At 34.8% G+C, this 27,941-nt stretch overlaps 1 long non-coding RNA gene across 2 annotated transcripts; it reads right to left on the bottom strand.

Moving 5' to 3' along the window:
• Positions 1-85: 85 nt before the first annotated feature.
• Positions 86-27,740, bottom strand: LOC148954974 (uncharacterized). Of its 2 annotated transcripts, none has more exons than XR_016142768.1 (4): positions 27,669-27,740; positions 24,325-24,649; positions 22,536-22,696; positions 86-489 (listed from the first exon to the last, which is right to left on the bottom strand). It is a non-coding gene; the product is annotated as an uncharacterized LOC148954974 (long non-coding RNA). The 2 variants fall into 2 exon arrangements; XR_016142770.1 differs by having other exon boundaries at positions 24,579-24,649; positions 27,669-27,732.
• Between the last annotated feature and the right edge of the window lie 201 nt (positions 27,741-27,941).

The following is a 27,941-nucleotide window of genomic DNA, read 5'->3' as shown; positions in this document are numbered from 1 at the left end:
GAAATAAACACTTTGTCTTGTGTGGAGGAGGTCTTCCTCCTTTACAAAATTGGCATCGTAGCACTTTATGCTAAAATTTTACCTTCTGAATTTTCTTCCAACCACCCAAAAAAATTGGCCCCTTTTCTTGTATATGTGACGTCTCTATTGATCTGACTCCAGTGGACTGTGATTACGAATTTTCTGAATATTTCCAAAATCTGTCATCTTATTTCCAGAAGGTATTTTGGGAATACCTTAGATTGTTACTCTGATTCAATCCTTTAAAACTGCCAACGCTTTGTGGTCGGGAACTAAAAATATGGTTCCTGTCTCTGACGATATAAAAACAGTCCATGTGTTTAAATTTGAATAGATGGAATGTTATTCCTCCAGCAATAAAATGAAGGGTGATTCACACTTTTGACGGGGAAATATTTCAGCTGTCTGACTGTCAAAGCGATATGTCGATTTTTCTTTGTCAATGCGATAAGTTCAGAGACATGTTCGCTGGGAAAAAAGAAAACATTAAAAGTGATAAGTCAAAAGTGGTGAACTTAAGAAAATGGCAAACATCGACATTCTTGTGGCCGATGACAAGCTTTGAATTTTGACAAGTTAGCTAATATAACATAGAAACTTCATTGAATTTTTATTTTCGACATTACGTTATTAACATATTGTTAATAATTAATATTGTTAATTGTTATTAATATTATATTGTTATTAATATTGTTAATTGTATATAATAATAGAACATTGCTGTTTAAGTAAGATGATTTTAAGTAAATTTTTTTTAAGCAATAAAGACTCTAATATTTTTGAAAAATCAATCATATTTGTGTTGAATCAATATTTTTAGTTACTTAATGCTTACATCAGCTTTCAAACAAAACAAACTTTTAAACCAAACCGAATCACATTTTAATAATATGCCTACTAAGTTGTGTTTTCAATAATTTCTGAGTAAGGTAAATGTTTCTGAAATTAAATTTGACGTAGATAATTTCGGAGACCACACTGCCTTTCCATGACGTTAAATAAAAGTTCAAAATAGGGATAAAATTCTTTTTAATAGACAGTGTATAGAAATTCACAAAAATGCCAGATATTTCGGTCACATATACAGTGACCGTCATCAGTAGTAAAACTCTTTTTACTACTGATGACGGTCACTTTAGCCTATATGTGACCAAAATATCTGGTATTTTTGTGAATTTCTATAAACTGTCTCTTAAAAAGGATTTTATCCCTATTTTGAACTTTTATTTTATCGAAATTAAATTCAAATGTAGTTTAAACATTTGCTGTTTTAGTTATGATCTAAGATCCCCAATTTACAAAAATGTCTTGAAATCAATGTTTCGTGATAAATTTAAATTTATAAATTGTACAAGAAATATTTGGAGACTCGTTGAAGCTCGTCCGTGAGAACAAGTTTTTGTTTGGTTTTTCTTCTCTTTGCTTTCCTTTTCCTTTAGTTTTATGCTTTAAAGCTCCTCCAGAATTCCTTTTGTTTTTGCTAGGTTTGTTTTTATATTTAACCAATGAAAAGTAAAAGATAGGACAACAGTGAAAGTAATTTGATTAAATGAAGTTTAAATTCTAATGAAATTAAACTGCACTTTCAATAATTTCTGATCGAATTTAAAATTAAATCCAAAAAATGGAAGTATTTGCTATTGTAGTTATGACCAGCGTTCTCATGTTAACAAAATAACTTTATAACAATTTTCTAGGGAGAACTTGAATCTTCAAGTTCATAATGACACAAGAAAAGATTTGGAAACTAGTTATGAACTTAGAACCATTTTTTCACCTTTTACTTATTTTCATTTTACTTATTCAGTTTTTTGCAAAAAGAAGAGAGTAGCCTTTATGTCTTCTTTATTTTTGTGATGAGTGTTGTAATTAGTTAATCTTGTATGTCGTTTATGTACATGACCGTATTTTGGCTTGAAATACACAATATCTTATCTTATTTAATATATTTATTAAATAAGTCCCAGCCAAATACTTTTTGTTTAATTTTTTCCTCTAATTTTTTATTTATGATACAAGCAAAAATTTGGAGGCAAATTAAAATGTTAAAACTATTTTTACACGCTTTCACGTTTAACGCTTTTAAGACGTTTAACAGAGACTTTATTTTGTCCCTGCTGTGATGAATTTAACTTCATAGTTTTATTAATTTGTCTTTTCCGGTTTTTTCTTTCCGTTTTATCCTTCAAAAGTATTCTAACATTATCCTTGTTGTTGACTGGTCTCATCATTATAAATTTACTAATGGAAAGTGTAACATCTGCCAGTTTATAATGCATCATTATGTGGAACCATCTATATCTTATTTTGCATCATACTTATATATTAAAAACTACTTTCTCAACAGAAACTATTACCATGTATAACTGTTACCTTCAGCAGAGTGAAGACGGGTTAGAAAAAAAAACAATAATTAAGATTTTAATGCAATCTTAAAATATTTTTCATCTCTTCTCTGTCAGAAAAGGCTCTGTTAATAAAAAATATACTAAATCGGGGTCAAAATGGCTTTGAACAATCTCTTTTTCCGGAATACAGTTCAGGGAAAGGAATTGCAACTATTCAACAAGTTAACCTCAAAGAAGGCCTATATAAACACAAAAATGAATCGTCTATATTATATCCACTGCTATTGCCATTCGTTCAGATAATTTTAATATTGTTTAACAGTTCATTATAATTACTTTGTATTTGTAATAGGATTTTAGTAGGTACGAACGACGGGCCTTTGGGTCTAGGTTTTTCCTTCCTCTTTCTTCAGAGCGTAAAGATTTTAACTATTATCCCCGGAATATCGCATTAATTTTCAGTTGTTTTTTTTGCATTTTTTCTTAATCCCACTAGCCCTCTTCCCCTCCAAAATAAATTCTAGTGGCCTCGCAGAGTGGCACCCCTCTCAGAAATTATGGCCTAGTAAACAACACAGTATTGCACCATACTTGATAAATATGTATCACCAAGGGCTGAAAACTGTCTAGTGCAGTGACGAATATCACCTCAAACTGGCACAAAGAATCCATTCAACTTGCAGAACCGGGGAATTCTTGCTGTCCAGTCGCAATCTTGTTTAAGAATCTTCTGGTAGACTTGCGACGGAGGAATAGCTCCTGGTCTGTATTAAATAAAAAGAACAGGTTTTTTCTTAACTGAAAGTAAGGAGCGACATTAAAACTTAAAAGGAACAGAAATTATTCCGTATATGAGAGGGGCTGTCCCTCCTCAACGCATCGCTCTCTACGCTAAAGTTTTTTATTATTTTAAAAAATAGAGCTGTGAAACGGAGTTAAACTTTAGCGTAAAGAGCAAGGCGGTGAGGAGGGGATAGCCCCTTTCATATACGGAATAATTTCTGTTCGTTTTAAGTTTTAATGTCGCTTCTTACTTTCAGTTAAAAAAAACTGTTCTTTTTATTTAATACAAACCAGGAGACACTGCAGAACGAGGAAGCTTTTATTGATAACAATCATAATGATTGTAATAACATTTTAGCCGCAAATTAAAATTACTGAACTAAAAAGTGCCATTTAGAGTGCCATCTGAGACAAAAAGTGCCATCTGAGAAAAAAGTGCCATCTGAGACAAAAAGTCACAGAAGTGTTTGCCAGTGTACCTGTAGAAATGACTGACGGAAACAAGTATGGTTATCATGGATGTCACGTACAGTTTCAACTGCAAATAGAGAAGTTTCTAGCAATGACGTCAAATGGCGGCCCAGCCCCAAAGTCTGAAAAATTCCTTTTATTGAGGTTTTCGTCCTCTCCCCTTATTTCAGATATGTTCACTAGATATTGTTCTGTGCTTTTCTGTTTTCATAAAAAAAAACATAAGGAAAAATCCTTGTCCCCCCCCCCCCTACATCTTCGTGAATTGACGCCACTGAATCCTAGGTAGAAATATGGAACTTTTGTTGGAGAGCTTTATTGTCTAGGTTGGTAAAAATAGAGATAGTTGATATCCTGGCTTAACCCAAATTTTGTGGGTATAGGAATATAGTTATAAACAATAGAATAACCAAAACACCGGACACCTTTTCAAACAGTTTGTGGTGATGAACTGTAAGAAAGGAGCAAATCGGCTCAATAGTAACCGAAGCCCTAAAAAACGGAATTTTTATATCAATAGATACGTTAAAAGAATTAACTTATTATGCTGATTCCAAATATATAAAATTTATCAAGTTTTTCTGTTACCCATAAAAAGTTACGAGCCTGAGAAAACTTGCCTGATTTTTTAAATAGGGAGTAAACACCCCTAAAATTCTAGAAATCTTAATGAAAATCACGCCATCATATTCAGCGTGCCAGAAAATTCTACTGTAGAAGTTTCAAGCTCCTATCTACAAGAATGTGGAATTTTGCTATTTATGCCAGAAGACGAATACGTGATTATTGTTTTTTTTTCCAGGGGTGACCGTGTTGAAATAATGGTCCTAAAAGATCGGAAGAAGGCGCATTCGAACGGAAATTAAAAGTTCTAGTCCCCTTTTTAAGTGACCAAAAAGATTGTAGGGCAATAGGGCCCCCTTCCACACCCAATTTTCCCTCAAAGTTATCTGATCAAAATTCTGAGATAGCCAATTTGTTCAGTATAGATGAAAAATCCAATAACCATGTCTTTAGAGGTAAGATCACCGACCACAGACCCTGGGGAGGGGCCTGTAAGTTATAAAATTTGCCCATTGTTTACGTTTAGTATTTGTTATTGGGAAGTATATAGACCTTTTTAGGAGGGGTGTCCTTGGGGTTGATTTCTATAGGGAGAGTCTTCATTGGGGAAGGAAATTTCTGGGGTGAATTTTCCAAGGGAAATGTTACATTGAATTCCTATATGTGGGGGGATTCCACAGAATTCCTATACAAAATTACTTTTAAATGTCTTACATTCTCTTTGCCGAAATTTTCATGTGGAGATGTTCCAGGGGAATTATCCGGGGACAATTTTCCGCGTGTCTTCATTTCCTGGAAATAGTTTCCACGGAAGAGGGTATTTTCTGGAGTGATCGAGAAACTGGTTAGAGATTAAAGTTTTATTCAAATGAAAGAATGCTAAGAAGAATTTTTCAATCTGAATCGTCCGCAAGCAATTTTACAGGGAGGGGGGATCTTCAGCGAAGATGGAACTGCCTGGAGGCAATTTGACGGGGAGAGGGAGGTGCACTTTACGTTGGATGAATTTCCACAGAGTTTTCCGTGAGGGGGAATTGTATATTTCATAGAGGGTGAGCCAGATTTACGTATTATTTGAAAAACGAACTGAAATTATTCCATATTGCCCCCTCCTCAATACCTTGCTCTTTACGCTAAAGTTTGACTTTTTGTCACATTTTTGTAAGAGCGGCTACTGGAACACCGGGGCCGTTTAATTAGAATAGGAAGCTTTTTTTAAAAGTCCTAACAGCTTTACCACAAAAAGCAAAGCTTTGAGGAAAGGCAAACCTTTCATATCCGAAAAAAATCTGCCAAAGTTGGTAAAGAGATCTGGTTTTAATTTTACATGTACGGTGAGTCAAATTCGAACCTGAATTAGTTGAAAAATGTTCAGAAATTAAATAAAAAAAAAAAGTTTAAAAAAAAAAAAACTGAGATTAAAGAGCGACATTAAAACTTAAAGCGAGCAGAAATTATTCCGTATATGAAATGGGCTCTCCCCTTCTCAACGCCTCGCTCTTTACGCTAAAGTTCGACTCTTTGTCACAACTCTACTTTTTAAAACAATAGCGTAAAGAGCGGGGCGATGAGGAGGGGAAAGCCCCTTTCATATACCGAGTAATTTCTGCTCGCTTTAAATTGTAATGTCGCTCCTAACTTTCAGTTAAAAAAAATTGTTTTTTTATTTAATTATAATCTAAAAGTCGCTTTACCGTACAGAGCTCGGTTCTCTTGTATTTGATGTTAATAGTGGGTATAATATGACAATATCAAAATTAATTTAAAATCGAAACGTACGAGGGGAAAAAACTTACAAGGTATTTGTTACCTTGATAGATCAGAAACAGAGCTCTAGAAACATTAAAAAAAACGGATAGAAAATTTTAGGGTTTAGGGACTAACAACGTAGAAGGTGGTTGAAAAGATTTTAGGAAAACAGTTCATGAAGTATCAACAGATATCTTAGGGAAGGAAATTGGAAAACAGATAAGAGTATTGGCAAAAGCTTGATAGTAGACAGAATGGTTTTGCATACGAAGTTGTTAGTAGTAGTAGTAGTAGTTTTCAGAGTCATAGATATATGAAAACAATAGAGAAAAAATGGAAGTAAAGGGGCTGTAAAACATTAGTTCAGGAGACGTACGATGGACACTATGGATAAAATTGCGGAATATCTGGAAGATGTTGTTAAATAGGACAAAAATATAATACTGTACGGGCATTATAAAAATCGTGGTGATGTAGTTAGTCTGGACAACCCCCAGTAAAAGATAGGTCCAGGGCGTCAATTAGTTATAACGATGAAGTTATTAGCATATGTAAATTTGTGTACCTTTCAAGAAGGGGAGGAAATACCATTGAAAATAGATATAACCTTGATGAAAAGCACATTAACAGATTCTGGATGTCCAAGAACCGCTTTCTAAAATTTTCAAGCTCCAAACTATGAAAATGTGTCACGGGTTCGCGTTTATTTAATGTTCTTTTTTTTGTTTTCAATCACAAGGGTTGATTTTATTGAGCCAGTGCTCTTAGAATTCAGAAAGTTATTTCATTCAAATGGAAATTGCTAGTTAAAAGCTGATTCTCTACTTAAATAAGTTAAAAAACTCTCTATTTAGGTTAAAAGCTGATGCTCTATTTAAAAGCTGATTCTGCACGTTTTTTCTCCACTGGGGTCTATCGCGTTCAAAAGCGTGTTTTTGTGGAAATTACTAAGTAGCAGTTCGAGTCAGAAAGGTCGAAATACTATAAAAACATCTCTGTGAAATCAGTACAACCCATGTAGCCCCGACGGTTGGAATCCAAAATCATGAAGAATTACTTCTTTTTTACACAAAGGTTCATAAATAAATCTTTGAAGATAGATCAAAGTTCAATAAATCGTTCAATAGTTTGATAAATCTTCCAAGATTGTTATATGATATTGAAATAATAATAATCTTAATAATAATAATAATAATAATAATAATAATAATAATAATAATAATAATAATAATCTTACAGAAATTTTTATAAAGGTTTGTTAAAGAAGATTCTGGGATACAAGTCCTACTTATATAAATGACTCATTTCAAGGGAAGGTGAGAAAGCTTTACTTTCTAGGTTTACTAGAAAGGTGAAAATCTCATACTACAGAAAGATAGAGAGTTTATTAGTAAGAAATATTTTGACTGGAGAAGATATTTGAAATAATCTTTCAATTTTCACACAGGAACCGGCCACGTTTCAAGAAAGTGGAGCTATTTAGCCTCTTTGGGATACGCCATAAGGAGCAATGGAATTGGCTTACTGAAATACGTCAAAAACGTAAAAATTCAAAGTTAAAGTATAAATTTTACCATAGAATTTTAGAAAAGTGATATCTCTTTATCTCTTTGGTTATAAGCCTTTTTTTCTAATTTGGATGTAATTTATCAGGAAATTAAAAAAGATTAATATACTTTCAAAGACCTGCCAATGCCATATTCGGCCCAAGGTTAATTGATAAGTTCTAGGAGAAAATTAAAAACATTATCTATATACAACTATGGGAAAAGTATGAAACTATTGCTATATTTTCAATATAGAAAAGAAATTGACATTTGAGAGCAGGGGTAATCCTGTATGATTGACACCCTTTGACCTCCTCTTCCCTGAGCCCTCCTAATACTTCTTACAATGTACTTTGTAATGTACCTTACAATGTGCTTCTTACCTTGTAATACTTACAAGGGTTGCTTGGATAGAAACAATGGTCTTAAAATATAGGAAGATCAAAGCTCTATATTTTATTTTGAAAGCTTATTTGAAAGCTCTATTGCCTTTCTTTGAATTATGGTGCCCTTTTCAACGGTTAGAAATAATCTGAGCCGCGATTCACGGCCAACAGGATTGCAAAATTAAAAGTCGAAACAGCTTTTCTGATTATCCAGAAAGAAATTTGCAAAAAAAAAAAATCTTAGAGACCAACACCTGAAAATACCGAAATATATTTTTGGAAATGAACACAAATTAAAAAAAAGAGGATTTTCAAATGAAATTAAGATTGGCATTAGAACTAAAAAAGTGAAATTAGTCTATGTAGGAAAAGGGCTGCTGCTCCTCAACCTGAACTCTTTAATATAAAGCCTGAATTTTCTTAAGGTGGCAAAGAAATCACACAACTATTTACTGATTTCAGACAGGCTTTCGATCAAGTAGAGAAAAATCGTCTGGGGCATATATTAAATAAAAAAAAACAAGTTTTTTCAACATAAAGTAAGGAGCAACATTCCAACTAAAAGCAAAAAGAAATTATTCCGTATATGAAGGGGTTTCCCCCTCCTCAATACCTTGCTATTCACGCCAAAGTTCTTAGTACTTTTAAAAGATATTCTTATTCCAATTAAACGGCCCTTGCGTTTCACGACTCGTTCTTAAAAAACTTGGACAAACAGTAAAACTTTACCGAAAAGAGTAAAGTATTGAGGAAGGGGCGACCCCTTCATATAGAGAATAAATTATGTTCGTTTTAAGTTTTAATGTTGCTCCTTATTTTCGGTTGAAAAAGACTTGTCTTTTTATGTTTAATTTCAGATCGTTTTTCAAATAATGCCAAAAAATCTGGCTCACTCTCTATGAAAACTTCCCTCCCTTCACGGGAAACTCCTCTGTGGAAAGTTTCTCCTACGAAAAATGCACCCTCATTAAGATCTCTTCTGGAAACTTCAATCTTCGCTAAAAACTCCCCCTCCCCCGTAAAATATCTTGTAGGCGATTCAGCCGGGAAAATTATCCTTAGCATACTTTCATTTGAAAAAAGACTTTAAGTTCTAATCGTTTTTCCGATCACTCCGAAAAGGGAAATTTTTTCCCGGAAATCCAAATACTCAGAAAATTTCCCCTGGAACATCTCCACATGCAAAATTGAGTTGGCAAAGAGAAAGTAAGACAAATAGAAAGAATTTCCTATCGGAATTCTGTCAAATCTCCCAGTGTAAAATTTCTCCTGGAAGTTCACCCTCGGAAATTTCCCTCCACAAGGAAAATTATCCTCATGGAGACTCACCCTAAGCCCAACCCCCTCCCCCTAAATGAAAAATGTCTGTATACTTCCCAATAACCAATACTATACGTAAAAAATGGGCCAATTTTATAACTTAAATACCTATCCCTAGGGACTGGGGGGGGGGGGTATATTATCTCCAAAAGCGTAGTTTTGGGAACTTACAACTTTGCTGAACAAAATGGCTATCTCAAAGCTTCGATCGAAGGATTTTGGGGTAAAAAGGGACGCTGGAGGGGAGCTAGTTGCCCTCCAATATTTTTGGTCACTTAAAGTGGGCGCTATAACTTTTAATTTCCGTTAAAATGAGCCCTCTCCTGATGTTTTATGACCATTGGTTTGGTGCGATCACCCCTGGGAAAAAGCTAAAAATGAAAAAAACAAATACACACTCGTTAATGCAAGCAAATACAAAATTCCACGTTTTTGAAAATAGGAGCTTGAAACCTCTGGAGTAGGGTAACCTGATACACTGAATCGGATGGTGTGATTTTCATGAAAATTATTAGAATTTTAGGGGCTATTTCCCCCTTTTCCAAGATCAGGCAAATTTTCTCAAGCTTGTAGCCTTTTATAGTTAACACTAAGCTTAATGAATCTTATATATTTGGAATCAGCATAGTAAGCTAATTATTTCGATAATCATTTTTTTGATAATCATTTCGATAATCAGAATTTTGATATCTGTTGATATCAAAATTCTCTTTCTTACAGTTTCAGTTTCTATTGAGTCGTGTCGCTCATTACTTAATATTCGTTATCACGAATTGTTTGACACTAGCCCGCTACGATATGTCTGAATCCAAACGGCCAAACGTCAATCCAGGCAAGTCAAATCCCTGTAATAAAACATTTTAATTCTTTTTTTTAGCAGTGTGTCAAAAATAGAAGGCTTTGTTCGGTCTGTAATTTATTTTTATTTGAAGCTTTTTTTTACAATTCAAGCTCTTTTCAGTTAAAAAGAGATTAAACTTTAGTACAGATATTGGGGGACTGAGGGATGAGGGTCTTCTTCATATACGGAAACTTCATATGCTATTTGTTCACACTTTTAACGTCAATCTTTAGTTTCATTAAATAAAATAAAAAAAAAGTTTTTTTTAACAGAAAGTAAGGAGCGACACTATAACATAAAACGAACAGAAATTATTCCGTATATGAAAAAGAAATATATGAAATAGGGGTTTGCCTATATATATATATAAATAGGAGTCGCCGTATATAAAATAGGGGTTTGCCTCCTCCTCAACACCTCGCTCTTTACGCTAAAGTTTTTAGTACTTTTGAAACAAGCATCTCATTGGTCCAATTAAACGAATATAGTGTTTCAGAAGTCGTTCTTAAAGAATTGGGAGAAGATTTAAACTTTAGCGTAAAGAGTGAGGTGTTGATGAGGAGAAAAACCCCTTCATATACGGAATAATTTCTGTTCGTTTTAAGTTTTAATGGCGCTCTCCACTTTCTTTTAAAAAACTTGCTTTTTTAATTTAATTTCTGAATGTTTTTGAATCAATGCAGGTTTTGAAATTAGTTAACCACATATGAATAATTAAAACGAAGTTTGCATGTTAATTTTACTTTTGATTTTGGCTAAATGGCTTTCGCAAAATTTTTATCGTATGAACTTGAGAAAAAAGGGTGGAAGAGGGTGCCTAGATGCCCTCCATTTTTTTGGTTCCTTAAAAAGGGCACTAGATATTTTAATTTTATTTTCGAACGTTTTTATTAATAATAAATATACGTAGCTTACAAATTTTCCCCCAATTCTTTAAGAACGACTTCTGAAACATTATGCTCGTTTAAATGGAACAGTGGGAAGCTTTTTTCATCATAATGCTGAATCAGCATTATAAGCCCATTCTTTTGATGCATTTATTGACATCAAAATTCTGTTTTTTAAATTTTCAATTACTATTGAGTCGTATCGCTTGTTTTTTTATTGTTTTTCTATTACGTATATGTTATTACGTATATGAGGGGGTTCGCCCTCTAGTCAATACCTCGATTTTTACGCTAAAGTCCGAATTTTGTTTGAATCACAAATCCTTGAATCACAAAGGCTGTTAAATTTAGACCCCGGCACCACGCCGCCGTATCGACCGAAAGCCGCCTACGAGAGGCCCGGTTGACTGCCACCGAAGTGTCGCAACGCCGCCGGCGCACCGTACGCGCGCCGCCACTGGCAGAGGCGGCGGTTCGACTGACTCTGAATTAATTTTGCGACAATTCTTTATTGCGTCAACCACAAAGCTTTATTGCGTCAACCACAAACCACAACCACAAAGCTTGATTAGAAATCGAGCAGGTCTTGCACTATCCCCGTATTTTCAGGGATTTGGAAAAATTTGGTTTCCCGAATCCCCGAAAATCACCAAATCACGGAGCCGCCCGGTGATTTATCACTAGTAATTATCCCTTCCAAACGTTACTTTGTTTACCACAATTCTTCACTGCTCTCTTTTTCGTTAATTCTCGTCGGTTAGGTTACTTTGAATATAAACCAGACAGATACAATTGCAATGTACAGAGTTCTTCATATTTTGACAAAAGTATCGTCTTTATGAAATTAAATTGAAAAAACGAGCTTTTTTAACTGAAAATAAGGAGCGCTATTAAAACTTAAAACGAACAGCAATTATTCTCTATATGAAAGAGGCTGTCCCCTCCTCGACTCCTCGCTCCTTAGGCTAAAGTTTTTTATTGTTTTAAAAAGAGGAAGAGTGAAAAAGAGTCAAACTTTAGCGTAAAGAGTGAGGCGTTGAGGGGGGGGGGAGAGCTCCTTTCATATCTGGAATAATTGCTGTTCGTTTTAAGTTTTAATGTCACTCCTTACTTTTAGTTAAAAAAATTTGTTTTTTATTTAATTTCTGAACGTTTTTCAACTAATGCAGGTTTGATTTTGGCTCACCATGCATGAAAAATTAAAACACAATTTTTATATTAATTTTGGCAGATGTATTCTGTATATGAAGGGTCGCCCCATCCTCAATACCTTGCTCTTTACGCTAAGGCTGTTAGCACTTTTAAAAAACATCCTATTCTAATTAAACAGTCCCTGTTTAGTAAATAGTCTAACTTCAGCGTAAAGAATAAGGTATTGAGGAGGGAGCAACCCTTCATATATGGCATAATTTCGGTTCGTTTCTTAAATAATGCCAGAAAATCTGGCTCACCCTCTATGAAATATACCCCTCCACCTCACTGAAAAATTCCTCCGTGGAAATTTCATCCCACATAAAGTGCACCCCCGTCAAATTCCCTCCAGACAGTTCCTTCCTCGCTGAGAATACCCCCACCCCCTCTGTAAAATGGCTTGTGGATGATCCACCCTGAAAAATTCTCCTTAGCATTTTTTCATTGGATTAAGACTTTAATCTATAATCGGTTTCTCGATCACTCCATAAATGCCCCTTTCCATGGAATTATTTCCTTGAAAACAAAACGCGCGGATAAAAGCCCCCAGAAAATTCACCCGGAACATCTCCATATAAAAAAGTTTGCAAAGAAAATGTAAGACAATTAAAAAGAATTTTGTACAGTAATTCTGTCAAAACTCCCTAGTGTAACATTGCCCCTATCAGAAATTTATATATCAGAAATTGCACTAATCAGAAATTTCCCTCCCAACGGAAGATTCTCCCCTTGGAAATCCACCCCCAGCACCCCCCCCCACAAAAAATGGCTGTATACTTACCAACAACAAATACTATATGTAAAAAATGGGAAAAGTTCACAACTTGCAGCCCTTCCCTCGGTGACTTTTGCGAGTTATTTTACACCTAAAAACATAGTTATTGGATTTTTCGACTATACTGAACAAAATTTCTATCTCAAAATTTCAATCCGGTGACTTTGGGGGAAAACAAGAGCGTGGGAGGGGACCTATTTGCCCTCGAATTTTTTTAGTTATTTAAAAGGGCACTAGAACTTTTGATTCCCGTTCGAATGAGCCCTCTCGCGATGTTTTGGGACCACTGGGCAGAAACCATCACCCCTGGGAAGAAAAAAAAACAAAAAAGCACACATCCGTGATCTTTCGTCTGGCAGAAAAAAACACAATTCCACATTATTTTCATATAGGAGCTTTAAATCCCTACAATATGGTTATCTGATACACTGAAACTAATGGTGTGCTTTTCATTAAGATTCTATGACTTTAGGAGGTGTTTTTCCCTTTTTTCGAAAATAAGGCAAATGTTCTCAGGCTCGTAACTTTTGATAGGTAACGCTAAACTTGATGAAATTTTTATGTTTGAATTGGCATAAACATCCGATTCTTTTGATGTATCTATTGGTATCAAAACTGGCATCCGTTTTTTAGAGTTTCGGTTACTATTGAGTTGGGTCGCTCCATATTTACAGTTCGTTACCACAAACTGTTTGATGAGATTAAACCACTTCGCAGGTAGTTTTCCTATGACTATAAGATTTTTACATCATTCGTAGTTACGAATTTTTTTTTAAGTTGAAGGTGACTCATACACTATATAGGCTCAGTTTGGTTTTGAAATTGATAGCCAATAGATTTTTACGACTGCTGAATCGTAAGTCTGTAGAATTTTGTTTTTTTTTTCTATTTTTAGATAAATTTTCTTAAGGTTTAATACACAATTATTGAACGCCTGATAGATTAAAGAAAACACAATCTTCTTTCTGACAAATTTTTTCTCCCCCCTCCCAAAAAAACCTTCCATTGAGACAAAATTTAGCCATAGACTATGCATAAGGCTGGGGAATTTAAGATTAAAACGGAAATGACACCAAATTTATAGAAAATTGTTTGTTATTGCCTATAGGGGGATATGAGGCTATCATTTTAAAATGACAATATTTCAATATTTATTAAAGTAGGCAGGCCGAAAAGCCAATCATTTTTTCCATTTAAAGTGGGCAAGGAAGAAAATGATGTTACATTCCACGGGAAACCATGCAAACACTCTGACAGACCCAGGGCCTTTCACTCGGATATGCTCGATATATCGTGTATGATCGTGTTCCTCAGAGGCTACTTGACTATCGTGCTTGTAGTGTGTACTCCCTTCTCATCATATTCTTCGGATTTTATTGAATGCCACGGCAAATCTATTATCTATTATTTCATTTATTATGCAAGAGTTCTGAAACGCCACAGCCATGTCGTTTCTACCAGATTTCAACTTCTCTCGAGGAACAACGAAGAAGACCAACGTCCAGCCAGCGGCTTGCGAAGTTTTTAACTCATGAATAGGCCCGAATCTTGTGTGAATTTGAGCTGGGATTTGAGAAAAACTGATGAAAACATTAATGTTTGCGATCAATATTGATCGTGCCGGCGGCGCGCCGCCGACATCTTACCGGCAGCGGCGCCAAAAAATCATCGACGGCGCGCTGGAGGCGCTCTATTTTGGCCCCGCCGACGCAGGTCTTCCCTTATCGGCGCTGCGCCGGGGTCTAGTTTAATTAGAAAAGATAGCTCTTCTGAAAGTACTAAAAACAACTTTAGCGTAAAGAGTCAGGTATTGACTAGGGGGCGGACCCCCTCATATACGTAATAATTTCTATTCTTTTTAAGTTTTAATGTTGCTCCCTACTTTCATTTGAAAAAAACTTTTTTATTTATTTAATTTCTGATCGTTTTTAAATAGTGCTGGGAAATCCGGCGCCCCTTCATAGAAATGTTCCTTCCCCCTAGAAAACATTCTCCATGGGAAGATCCTCCCACGTAACGAGTACAGCCAGTAGGAAGAAAAGAAGAACAAGAAAAATCAAGCGAATGTTCCACATGTACTCAACAATGCGCCCTCAGCGCTGAAAGAGGGAAATAATTTAAAGCATGAAAAATTCAAAAAAAGGATTATGAAGGTTACTTTTCTGAAAATTCTAGAGCCTTTCTTGTAAATTCTAGTGCCCGTTTTTGAGTTAAAAATATATGGGGACTGGGGAAGGGCATAGCATATATTTTGGCACAGGGTCCCATCGTGACAGAAAAGGATCTAAAATTGAAAATCAAGACAGCTATTCTGATTAGCCAGAATGAAACCTACAGAAAAAAAAACTATTCCTAGAGGCAAATGCCCTGAAATAACGTCAATATCAAACAGTTCGTGGTAACGAGCTATAGGTAAGAAGTGACGCGGCTCAATAATATCCAAAACTCTTAAGAAAATACATATATCGAAAGAATGAAACCCCGAAAACACGAAGTGACCTTAACGAAAATCACACCATCAAATTCTGTATATTAGAAAATTCTACTGAAGATGTTTCAAGCTCCTATAGACAAAAATGTATAATTTTGAATTTTTTGCAAGAAAAAAGATCACGGATGCATGTGTATTTGTTGTTTGTGTTTTTTTCCCCGAGGGGTAATCGTATCGAACCAATGATCCTAGATAATCGGAAGAGGGCTCATTTAATGGGAGGTCAAAAGTTCTAGGGACATTTTAAGCGACCAAAAAGATTAGAGGGAAGCTAGCCCTCGTTCCTCGCCCATATTTTCTTCAAAGTCGCCCAGTCAAAATTTTGAGGTAGCCATTTTGTTCAGAATAGTTCAAAGGCTCAATAGTTATGCCCCTGGGGATAATGTAACCCCCTACAGTCCCTGGTTACGCATAATATTTTTCAGCGAGGATGGGATTGCCCGGAGGGAGTTTTACGGGAGAGGGAGTTATTTTACGTAGGAGAAACTTTCCAGTGAGGAGCTTTTCCATAAAGGGAAGGAAATTTATCATGAAAGGAGAGCCTGATTTACCGGCGTCGCTCTAAAAATGATCAAAATAATATAGAAAAAAAGAAGATTTTTAAACTGAAAGTACGGATCAACATTAAAACTCAAACAGAATAGAAACTATTTCGTATATTAAAGGTTTACCCCCCCCCCCTGCCTCCTTAATACCTTGCTCTTCACGCTGAAGTTTTTTTTGCACTTCAAAAAAAGCTTCTTATTCTAATTAAACGGCCCTTGTGTTACAGGATTATTTCTTAAGAAATTGGGACAAACAGTCAAACTTTAGCGCAAAGATTAAGGTGTGGAGGAGGGGGCGACCCCTTCATATATGTAATAATTTCTGTTCGTTTTGAGTTTTAATGTTCTTTCTTACTTTCAGTTGAAAATTTTATTTTTTAACTTAATTTCTGATTGTTTTTCAAATAATACCGGTAAATAATGCTCTCCCTTCATAAGAATTCCCTTCCCTCACGGAAAACCCCTCCGTGGAAATTCTCTCCCACGTAAAGTATCCCCCCCCCCAATAAAATTAACCCCGGACCATTCTATCCTCGCTAAAAAAAATATTATATTTAAATAATGGGTAAATTTTGTAACTTACAGCCCTTTGCTCAGGGGCTGTGGGGGTCATATTGTCCCCAAAAGCACAGCTATTTCAACTATGCTAAACAAAATGGCTATTTCAAATTTTTTATCGGACGACTTTGGAGAAAAATGAGCATGGGATGGGGGCTAGCTGCCCTCCTATCTTTTTTGCCACTTAAAATGGGTACTAGAACTTTGGTTTCTGATCAAATAAGCTCTTTCTCGATCTTATAGGATCGTTGGTTCGATACGATCGCCACTGTAGAAAAGATAAAAAAAAAAAAACAACAACAAATAAACACGCACCCGTGATCTTTCTTCTAGCGGAAAAATACTAAATTCCGCATTTTTGTATATAGGAGATTGAAACCTCTTACGCAGAGTTCTTTAATATGCTGAATCTGATGGTGTGGTTTTAATTACGATCACTTGATGTTTTTGGGATGTTTCTCCCCTTTTTCCTGTATTGAGCTAATTTTCTAAGGCTCGTATCTTTTGATGGGTTACATTAAACTTAATGAATTTTATATGTTTTGAATCATCATCAAAATTCAGTTCTTTTGATGTATCTATCAGAGGCAACGCAGTAGCGTTGCCTATAGTAAAGGCCATACGGCTTCAATGTTTTATTATTATTTATTTTTTTCCAGAGGCACTTCATATGGAAAGGGTCGTCGTAGAAGCTTCAAAGGGGGCTCATTCGATTGGAAATCGAGAGTTCTAGTGCCCTTTTTAATAGTCGAAAATAATTAGAGGGCAACTAGCCCCCCCCCACACCGATCATTCCCCCACACAAATCCAATCAAAATTTTGAGATAGCCATTTTGTTCAGCGTAGTTCATTTCAAGATAGAAAATATGTTTTTGAGGAGGATACTCTCCCACAACCCTCAGGGCAAGGGTTTAAAATTATGCCCTGGGGCATATAAGGTTTTTATAGAAGGCGTTGTCGTAGAAACTTCAAAACAGGCTCATTCGATTGGAAATTCAAGAGCTAGTGCCCTTATTAATAGTCGAAAGTGATTGGAGTGGAAATAACCCCCCCCCCCCCACGCCCATCATTTCCCCAAACATATCCAATCAAAATTTTGAGATAGTCATTTTGTTCAGCGTAGTTGATTTCCAGATAGAAAATATATTTTTGAGGAGGACACTCCCCCCAACCCTCAGGACAAGGGTTTTAAGTTATGTCCTGGGGGCATAAAAGGCTTTTTATAGAAGACATTGTTGTAGAAACTTCAAAACAGGCTCATTCGATTGGAAATTTGAAGGGCTAGTGCCCTTTTTAATAGTCTAAAGTGACTGGAGGGCAACTAGCCCCCTCCCCACGCCCATCATTCCCCCAAACACATCCAATCAAAATTTTGAGATAGTCATTTTGTTCAGCGTAGTTAATTTCCAGATAGAAAATATATTTGAGGAGGACACTCCCCCACAACCCTCAGGTCAAGGGTTTTAAGTTATGACCTGGGGGCATATAAGGTTTTATAGAAGGCGCTGTCGTAGAAATTTCAAAACAGGATCATTCGATTGGAAATTAAAGGGCTAGTGCCCTTCTTAATAGTTGAAAGTGATTGGAGTGTAACTAGCCCCCCTCTCCCCACCCCCCCATCAATTACCCAAACACATCCAATCAAAATTTTTAGATATCCATTTTGTTGAGCGTAGTTGTTTTCCCGATAGAAAATATATTTTTGAGGAGGACACTCCCCCACAACCCTCAGGGCAAGGGTTTTAATTTATTCCCTGGGGGCATAAAAGGTTTTTATAGAAGGCGTTGTCTTAGAAACTTCAAAAGAGGCTAATTCGATTGGAAATTAAAGGGCTAGTGCCCTTTTTAATAGTCGAAAATGATTGGAGGGCAACTAGCCCCCCCCCACGCCCATCATTCCCCCAAACACATCCAATCAAAATTTTGAGATAGCCATTTTGTTAATCGTAGTTGATTTATTGATAGAAAATAAATTTCTTAGATTGGCAATCCCCCGAAACCCTCACGGACAGGGTTTGAAGTTATATCCGGGGGGTATATATGGTTTTTACAGGAGGCGCTGTCTTACAAACTTATAAAAATACTTATTAGAGTGAAAATTCAAAGGGCTAGTGCCCTTCGTAATAGTCGAAAGTGATTGGAGTGCAACTAGCCCCCCTTCCTCCGACGCCCATCATTTCCCCAAACACGTCCAACCAAAATTTTGAGATAGCCATTTTGTTCAGGGTAGTTGATTTCCAGATATAAAATACGTTTTTGAGGCGGACACTCCCCCACAACCTTCAGGGCAAAAGTTTTAAGATATGACCTGGGGGTATATAAGGTTTTTATAGAAGGCGTTGTCGCAGACACTTCAGAAAAGGCTCATTCGATTGGAAATTCAAAGGGATAGTGTTCTTTTTAATAGTCAAAAGTGATTGGAGGGCAACTAGCCCCCCCTCCCCCCACGCCCATCATTCCCCACAACACATTCAATCAAAATTTTTAGACAGCGATTTCGTTCAGCGTAGTTGATTTCCAGATTGAAAATATGTTTTTGAGGAGGACAATCCTCCATAACCATCAGGGCAAGGGTCATAAGTTATGTCCTGGGGGCATGTACGGTTATTATAGAAAATGTTGTCGTAGTAACCTCGTAAAAGGCTCGTTCAATCGCAAATTTAAAGGGTTATGGCCCTTTTTAATAGTTAAAAGTAATTTGAAGGCAACTAACCCCCCTCTCACGCCTACCATTTCCCTAGAAAAATTCAATAAAAATTTTGAGATAGCCATTTTATTAAACGTAGTTTGAAGTTCTGGAAATTAGGTCTTTGAGGATGACAACTCCCCGACAGCCCTCGGGGCAAGAGTTGTAATTTAAGGATTCTCCGAGTCCGTCCTATTATTTCTTATGAAAGGGATGCTTGTATAAATTTTGGAGAGGTCTCATTTGACTGAAAATTGAAAGTTCTTGTTCACTTTTTAAGAGTCAAAAGAGATTGGAGGGTGACTAGCCCCCCGCGTCCTCCACGCCCTAAATGCATCAGATAAAAATTTGGAGATAGACATTCTGTTTAAATAGTTCAAAGTTCTGATAACAAAAAACTCCGGTGTCGACACAGCCCACCAGGGCCCGGGGGTAGGCGTTTTAAGTTTTGCCCTGGGGCATAACTTATTAAAGGGGGTTTATAACTTATGGGAAGGGGTTTTGTATGGGAAGAACACATAGGAAATCTATTATAATTATCCAATTATAAGGTTAAAATATATACTCTGAGATAGATGTAAAATTGCTTTGGCACACAAAATCCTATTAAGGTCAATTCCAAACAGTCGTGATCCCTTTGTGTCAGCAAGTGAAATGGTCTAAACCCCCTTATTGGAGCTATTTTTTCAATCCATTCATTGTTGTCAATCGCTGTCCACAAGTTATACAAGCTGTCTATTGTTCATACATAAGGTTTTTATCAAAGAGGTAATCGTATAGACTTTGATAAAAGCCTCATTCGATTTAAATCGAAAGTTCTAGATCCTTTTTTTTAAGTGAAGAATAATCGGACAGTAAGCACCCCCCCCCCCCTCATGCCATAAAAACTTGAAACTTTTTGCTATAAAAAACCAAAAAAAATTAATTAAAAAAAAACTTTATTAAAATTTTTTTTTAAAAATAAAAGTAAGGATAATTGTGACCTCGAGCTCAGCATGCACGATTACCGTTTAAAATTCAAAAACGGCACAACCCGAAGTTCCTACGGAAGAATAACATAACTACACAACAAAAAGAAATTAAACAAACCATTATAGCAAAAAACAAACAGCAAATGACACAAATGAATAACTATATCTTAAAGCGAGTAATGTTTAGATTGAATATGAAAATCAAGCTTTAAACGAAAACAAATATTCTGCTATTAAAGTATAAATGAAACTTAAAACGAACAGAAATTAAATAACAATCAATGCAAACAAACATGCAATATATATTAATGTAAATGAATAAATAAATCTTAAAACGAGTGAAACTTAAATTGAACATGCAAATCAAGTTTGAATCGAATAAAAATAACTACAAACAAGAGTTTGGGTATCGCCTCACTGCAGAAGCCTAAAACCTACTGCGTCATTGGGGCTTTACTGAAAACGAATTATATTACAAATGTTTTCTTTTGTACTTAATATTGAAAATAAATATTAAAATTACAGTAAAATTTTGAACTGATAAGATTTTAGCAATTAATATCATTATGCATCAAATATTCAGTTTAATTTATTAGTTTTTTTTCAAAATTAGTCAAGACAAATATAGTTTCACTACAAACAAAATTTGGATATTGCCCCCTTCTTTAACTGTAAAAACCTAAAGCCTTATGCCTCATTGGTGCTTCACTGAAAACAAATTACTTGTATATTACAAATTTATTATTTTCCAGTTCTTGCAGCATTGAAAATGAAAATAAAATTACAGTGAAAAAAAAATCTTGAACTGGTGGATCTTTCAACAATTAATATCAATATATATCTAATATTCAATTTGATTTTGTTTATACTTTCCAAGACTGTTCAAGACTCATATAGTTTTGCCATTTTTTTTAACTCTGCCATTTTTACTAACTAATCGTGTTGGTTTGTTATATTCTATGGCTTCTAGGCATTTCTATTTGAGCGGAAAACTGCACCTCAAACTTTGTGGAACAATATAATAAAATGTCAAGTTTCGGAGTGTTGTACCAATCGCAAGCAAGTGCCATTGGTATTTTTGAATCCGCATGGTCAATTTAGGGGGTGGAAGGTAGGCTAAATCTCATAGCAGCCCCATTGTCGTGGTATGATTCACATTTTCAACACCTGGCGTCCGGACTATCATATAATCTACGAAGCATACAACTACCCCAAATCAGTATCAATAAATAATTGAAACCCAAAACAGAACAAAAATTAAAATAAATATTAGAGTCAAACTTAAAACGAGCATAAATTAATATGAGTAGGGTTCAAAACCCCTATGCTTTCTAAAAGCCATTGTCAATTTAATATGCATATGCTGATATTTATTCCCTAAAATCTTAATTAATAAAAGAATTGTTTTCAGTAAAGCGCCAATGACGCAGTAGGTTTTAGGCTTCTGCAGTGATGAGGCGATACCCAAACTCTTGTTTGTAGTTATTTTTATTCGATTCAAACTTGCTTTGCATATTCAATTTAAGTTTCACTCGTTTTTAAGATTTATTTATTCATTTACATTAATATATATTGTATGTTTGTTCGCATTGATTGTTATTTAATTTCTGTTCGTTTTAAGTTTCATTTATAGTTTAATAGCAAAATATTTTTTTTCGTTTTAAGCTTGATTTTCATATTCAATCTAAGCAATACTCGCTTTAAGATCTATTTATTCATTTATATTATTACTTGTTGAATGTTTTTAGCTATGATTGTATGTTTAATTTCTGTTCGTTTTGGGTTTCATTTATTCTTTAATAGTAATTGCTGGTCGTTTTGAGTTTGAATTTTAACAGGTATTTGTATCTCCTGAGCTTAAGTTTAAAATGGCTTTTACTTTTATTTGGAAAACTTATTTTTCGGAAAGTTTTTTTTTTAATTAATTGCTATCAAGACACTGTTTCTTAGTGTTTTGGCTTCTACCTCGTCTCTCCTTACTTACAGTTTGTTACCACGACCTGACGCGCCTACTACGACGTGCCTCAAATACTATTGTAGTTATGTTCAGACTCCAAAAGGACAAACATCAGGGACACAAGCCAAGTCAAGTCAATATGATAAAGACTCTAAATATTTTTAAACAATGCATCAAAATGCATCAAAACGGGTTTATTCAGTCAGTAAATAAAACACTTGTAATTACCATTTGGCTTTATTTTTTGGAAATTCAATCTTTTCAGTTGAAAATTAGTAAAACTTTATCGTAAATGGTGGGGTGTTGAGGGATGACTATCCCCGTCATGTACGGACATTCCCTGCTTATTTTGAGTTTTAACGTCACCATTTACTTTAATTTGTAAACCCCATTGAAAACTATTCAGAACTTGAAGGGAAAATAAGAAAAAGTATTTTGATTTACCCAAGAAATCCTAAAATTCCATGAGAAGGTTGGTTCCAATCTTGGGACGTTTGGTACATTTCCTAAGATCTTCACATTGTGCAAACGCACTGGTGAAAAATAGTCAGACTGGGAGGCTACACAAATGAGACGTGTGGACGACTACTGCCTTCCGTGAGATGCTGAAAAAAATGGAATGACGAATCAAACGACCTCAAGTATTGAGTGTATGTTAAATGAATATTGAAAACACGATAATTACGAAAACAGAGGCAAGATACTAAAATTTTAAAGATTATTTTTGATCTAGGGTAGGCACCTAGTGATTTTTGGTAAATTTCAATTAAAACCCCCAAGCCTTAAAAAGTTTACTCAACTTCATAAGTTTCGTCTGATTAAACATGTAATTCCAGCGATAAAACATTTAAAGACATAATGAAAAATGTATTTTTCATATATAAAAAGAACAATCTATGTAAATTTGATGCAAAACGACCATAGAAAAGAAACTGAGTTTTGAATAAATTAAAAATAGGCTATTGATCACTAATATTGAAAACCGTTGAAAACCATTGCAGCCAGTAGGAAGAAAAAGAAGAAAAATAATAATCAAACGAACATTTCACATTGACCTAACAATGCGCCCTCAGTGCTGAGCCAGGGAAAATATTTGAGCAACAAAAAGAAATATAAAATGAAGAAATTAAGAAAGATAAATAAAGAAAGATTATAAAATCAACAGAAAAAAATAAGTCAAACAAATATATAAATAACTAGTCCAAACTATTGAAAAACTAAGGATTGCATCAATCAGGCAAACAGTAGGAAGATGACTCTTTGAAAACTCTAGTGCCTTTCTTATGACTTAAAAAAAACTGGGGAGAGAGGAACGGAGTAACAGATTTTTTGGGCCGGGGTCCCATTGTAACAAAAACAGTATGTAAGATTGATGGGAGTCAAACAGCTATTCTGATTAGCCAGAATATAATCTACAAAAAATATAATCCTAGAGGCAAACATCCTGAAATACTATCAACGTAATATTAAAAACGAACAAAAATTAAACTAAAAACGTGTTTTGGCAAATGGTAGTAAAGAATTACATTAGAATTAGAAAAGTAATTATTGTGGGAAATGGGCTGCTCTTTACGATAAAGCTTGACTTTTTCCACGGATATTTTAGGAACACAAACACAAGATGGTAAAACACATTGTGGCAAAGAAATCTTACAACTACCTTCTGATTTGAGACAGGCTTTCGATCAAAATAGATCAAATTTTTCTTTGGCATATACTAGCCCACTACGATGTGCCTGAAATTTATAGTCAGCATAATCAAAATAAGTACGAAAATTATTGTATTTGTGTTCAGACTCCAAAAGGCCCAACGTCTGGGACACAAGCCAAGTCAGGTAGTTCAAGTCAATGTGATAAAATTTTAAACATTTTTTAACAATGTATCAAAAATGGAAGGGTTTCTTCAGTCAGTAATAAACACCTGTGTTCGCCATTTGTTTTTATTTTTCGCAATTGGAAATATTTTTCAATTAAGAACTAATTGGGGGATTGAAGGATGAAGGTCCGCTTTATATAAGAATAATTTCTATTCTTTTTAGTTTTTACACCATTTTTTACTTTCATTTGCAGAGATCTTTCTTTTTTTTCAAAATTTAGTTTAGTATGGAAGGGTTAGAGATCTAAAAAAAAGAATAACAAATAAAATACTTAAAGGAAGCTCAACCTGACAGCAATTGAAAACCATACAGTAATTGAAGAGAACAGTAAGAAAAAGTATGTCTATTCAACTTACATGAAAATATATCTGGTTAATTTTGGCTCTTAATAACAGAGAAATGGCTAAACTTAGAGTCAAAATTAACACATCAATGAAAAGTCAAGCTTCCATTCTATCTAAAACCTGACACCCCACTGAAATGTATAATGAACTCGAAGAGAGAAATAAGAAAAAGTATGTTAAAAAAAATATGAAATAGATGGGACTGTTGGTTCCAGTCTTGGGACGTTTGGTACAGTTTCTAAAATCTTCACAGTTGGCAAGCGTACTGGTCAAATATAGCGAGATCGAGAGGTTTCGAAAATGAGACATCTATACGACAATCACAGCCCTGGAGAAACTGAAAAGAAAAGGAATGAAAAATAATGAGACTTTAAGTACTGAGAACATGCTAAATGAGTTTGTAAATATGGTAATTACGAAAATAGAGGCAAGATACAAAAAATCATTAATCTGGTTTTTGATCAAGGAAAGTACCTAGTTATTTTTGAAAACTTTAATTAAACATCTTTACGTGAAAAATTGATAAAAATTTACCCACTTTCTTGAAGTTTTCTCTGTTTATTTTAAACTTATAATTTCAGTGATAAAACGCTGTTGTGTCTTTTTCACACATAAAACGAGCAATGTATGTTAATCTGATGCAAAATAATCAAAGAAAAGAAACAGAGATTTGGATAAATTAAAAATAAACTATTGAATCTGTATAAATTGGTTACTGCAAGCATTGAAATTTATATATCTTCTCCACCTCCATAAAAGTTTATGATCCCATTGAGGTATTTTTGTATGCTTGATCATAAAACTACTGATATTTTTCATCTCTCCGTGAGTTTATGAAGTATGAAGTTTAATCTTTTGTTTACTGTGTGGGGTTTAATTCAGTTATTCTTTATTGCCAAATGTTTTTTTATATATTAAAAGCTGCGTATTACACGTCTAAGTATTATAGTTTTTTTTGCAAATATACAGAATTTATAAAAATAGCTCCAGCATTAAACAAATTACGCAAATAAGTCTAAAATGTATTAATCTAAAAATCAATGGTTAAATAATTTAGACTAAATTTAGATAAGATTATCTAAAAAGGTATTGTTCACACCTGAGCTAAGCTGTCCTTGTTTTTTTAACCCCTCACGAAAATAAAATATCAGTTTAGAAAAAAATAGCATGCATGAAAAAAAAGAAGGAAAAGGAAATCAAACGGAAACAGAAAATCACATGAAGTTATTAAAAAAAAGCATGCTACTATTTTCTTGCCAATTATAAAGTCTAATCTTGAAAAATTTTTAAGTTTTCAAGAATCCGTGTAATTAGCGTTTTTCTTTTTCAGCGTTCTTTTTGTTGCTTTTCTTTTTTGCTATATCGCCCATTTCAATTTTTATTAACAGTCGGTTATAAAAATAAATAAATTAATCTGGGATTTTCTAAGTTTTTAACTAATATTAGATTTTAAAAGTTAATAGAAATTGCGGTTGGAAAATCCTAGAAATAAAAGAGAATTGTGCAATCATAGGCAGCGCAATAGCGCTGCCAAAGTAAAGAGTTGTAAAGTTGGCACAATGTATTATTTGTTACTTTTTTCCTTTAGGCCAGGGAACTTTGTATCAAAGAAGTTGTCGTAGAAACTTCGAAAAGGACTCATTCAATTGGAAATTGGAGTGTCTTGTGCCCTTTTTAATTGTCGAAAGTGATCAGAAGGCAACTAACACCCCTTCCACTCCCACCATTTCCCGAAACACATCCAATGAAAATTATGAGATAGCTATTTTGTTCAGCGTAGTTGGTTTCCATATAGAAATTATGTTTTTGAGGAGGAGACTCCCCCACAGCCCTCAGGGCAAGGGTTGTGAGTTATGCCCTGGGGGCATATAAGGTTTTTTATAGAGGGCGTTGTCGTAGAAACTTGAAAAGCGCTCATTCAATTGGAAATTCAAAGGGCTAGTGCCCTTTTCAATAGTTGAAAGTGATTTTAGAGCAAATAACCCCCCTCTTACGCCCACCATTTTCCCAAACATATCCAATCAAAATTTGGAAATATTCATTTTGTTCAACGTAGTTGAAAGTTCTGGAAATTAGATCTTTGAGCATGACAACCCCCCCCCCCCACGACCCTCGGGGCAAAGGTTGTAGTTATGCCCTGGGGGCATATAAGGCTTTTATAGAAAATTTTGTGGTAGAAACTTCAAAAGGGCTCATTTGATTGGAAATTGAAAGAGCTAGTGCCCTTTTTAATAGTCGAAAGTGATTGAAGGGCAACTAACCCTCCTCTCACACCCACTATTTCCCCACACACATCCAATCAAAGTTTTGAGATAACCATTTTGTTTAACGTAGTTGAAAGTTCTGGAAATTAGGTCTTTGAGGATGACAACCCCCTCACAGCCCTCAGGGCAAGGGTTGTTATTTATGCCCTGGGGGCATATAAGGTGATTATAGAAAGCCTTTTCGTAGAAACTCAAAAATGGCTCATTCGATCGGAAATTGAAAGGACTAGTGCCCTTTTTAATAGTCGAAAGTGATTGGAAGGCATAACATTTTTATAGTAAAGATCGATGTGTGTACAATGTAATATTATTTTATTTTTGTTTAGACCAGTATCGACGCTTCGTATCGAAGGAGTTGTCGTAGGAACTTCGAAAAAGGCTCATTCGATTGAAAATGGAAAGGGCTAATACCCTTTTTAAGAGTCAAAAGTGATTGAAGGGCAACTAGTCCCCCTCCCACGCCCACCCTCCCATTTGTCCATTATGTTTAAAAACTAAATGTTGACTTAAGATTAAATCAAAATGCACTGTTAATGCTAATTCCCAATAAGACATCTCAGCAGTATCCCAAGAACGACTGAGGGTATTTTGTTCAAACTTTCTGGGCTACTTCTGGTCTTAAAATTTAACCTTAAAAATTTATTTTACATTTTCAGTACAAAATGGACATAGTATTTTCAAATTATGACTGTGATAAGCAAATAAAACACCCTTTTTAGTAATTCAAGGGGTAGTACTTTTCCAGACTTCTGGCATTATTTTAATCATTGATTGTAATTTTGACATTTGGGAGTACTTGGTTCATCAACTTAGTTGTGTATCCAAAGATGTTAAAACTTGGTATCTCTTTTTGAGTTTCAGCTCCGAAGAGCGGACATTTTCTTTTCGTGCGCGTTCATTTGGTAATTAGATTGAGCTAGTTTACTTTTTCACATAGTTCGATTAGCACTTGAATATAAAGCTGTATTTTTGAGGCGGGATTCATGCACCCTCTCCCATTCCGTTTCTGAAAAAATATGTTTAAATAGGTATTGTCGTGCCAACCTAAGGCTAAAAAAGGCTGAAAAGATTTTTTAATAGCCTAGCTACTACCTCTTTCAAAGGGATTGAGTCAGTTTTCCATCGGTTCAAAATCCTAGCAAAGTCTCTATTTCTGAGTGTATAAATGAAAATAAAACACGGGGCATGTGAATGACACGAAAAATTGGCGAGGCGTCACAGGAAATTTAAGGTGCGCAATAATGCTATTTTCGCTCCCATCAAACCTCTCTAATTTTTAATTTTCATAATAAGTCAAGCCATCCCAGTTCTTAGAGGATCTTCTAATACTTAGTCATTTTAGTTACAAAAAAGATCTTAGATTAA

The sequence above is a fragment of the Artemia sp. Qi Xiang Cuo genome, chromosome 2, assembly GCF_049724085.1.
Source record: "Artemia sp. Qi Xiang Cuo chromosome 2, ASM4972408v1, whole genome shotgun sequence".
Classification (NCBI taxonomy): Eukaryota; Metazoa; Arthropoda; class Branchiopoda; order Anostraca; family Artemiidae; genus Artemia; species Artemia sp. Qi Xiang Cuo.
Note: the sequence above shows the minus strand (reverse complement) of the source record. Positions and strands in the feature narration are given on the sequence as shown.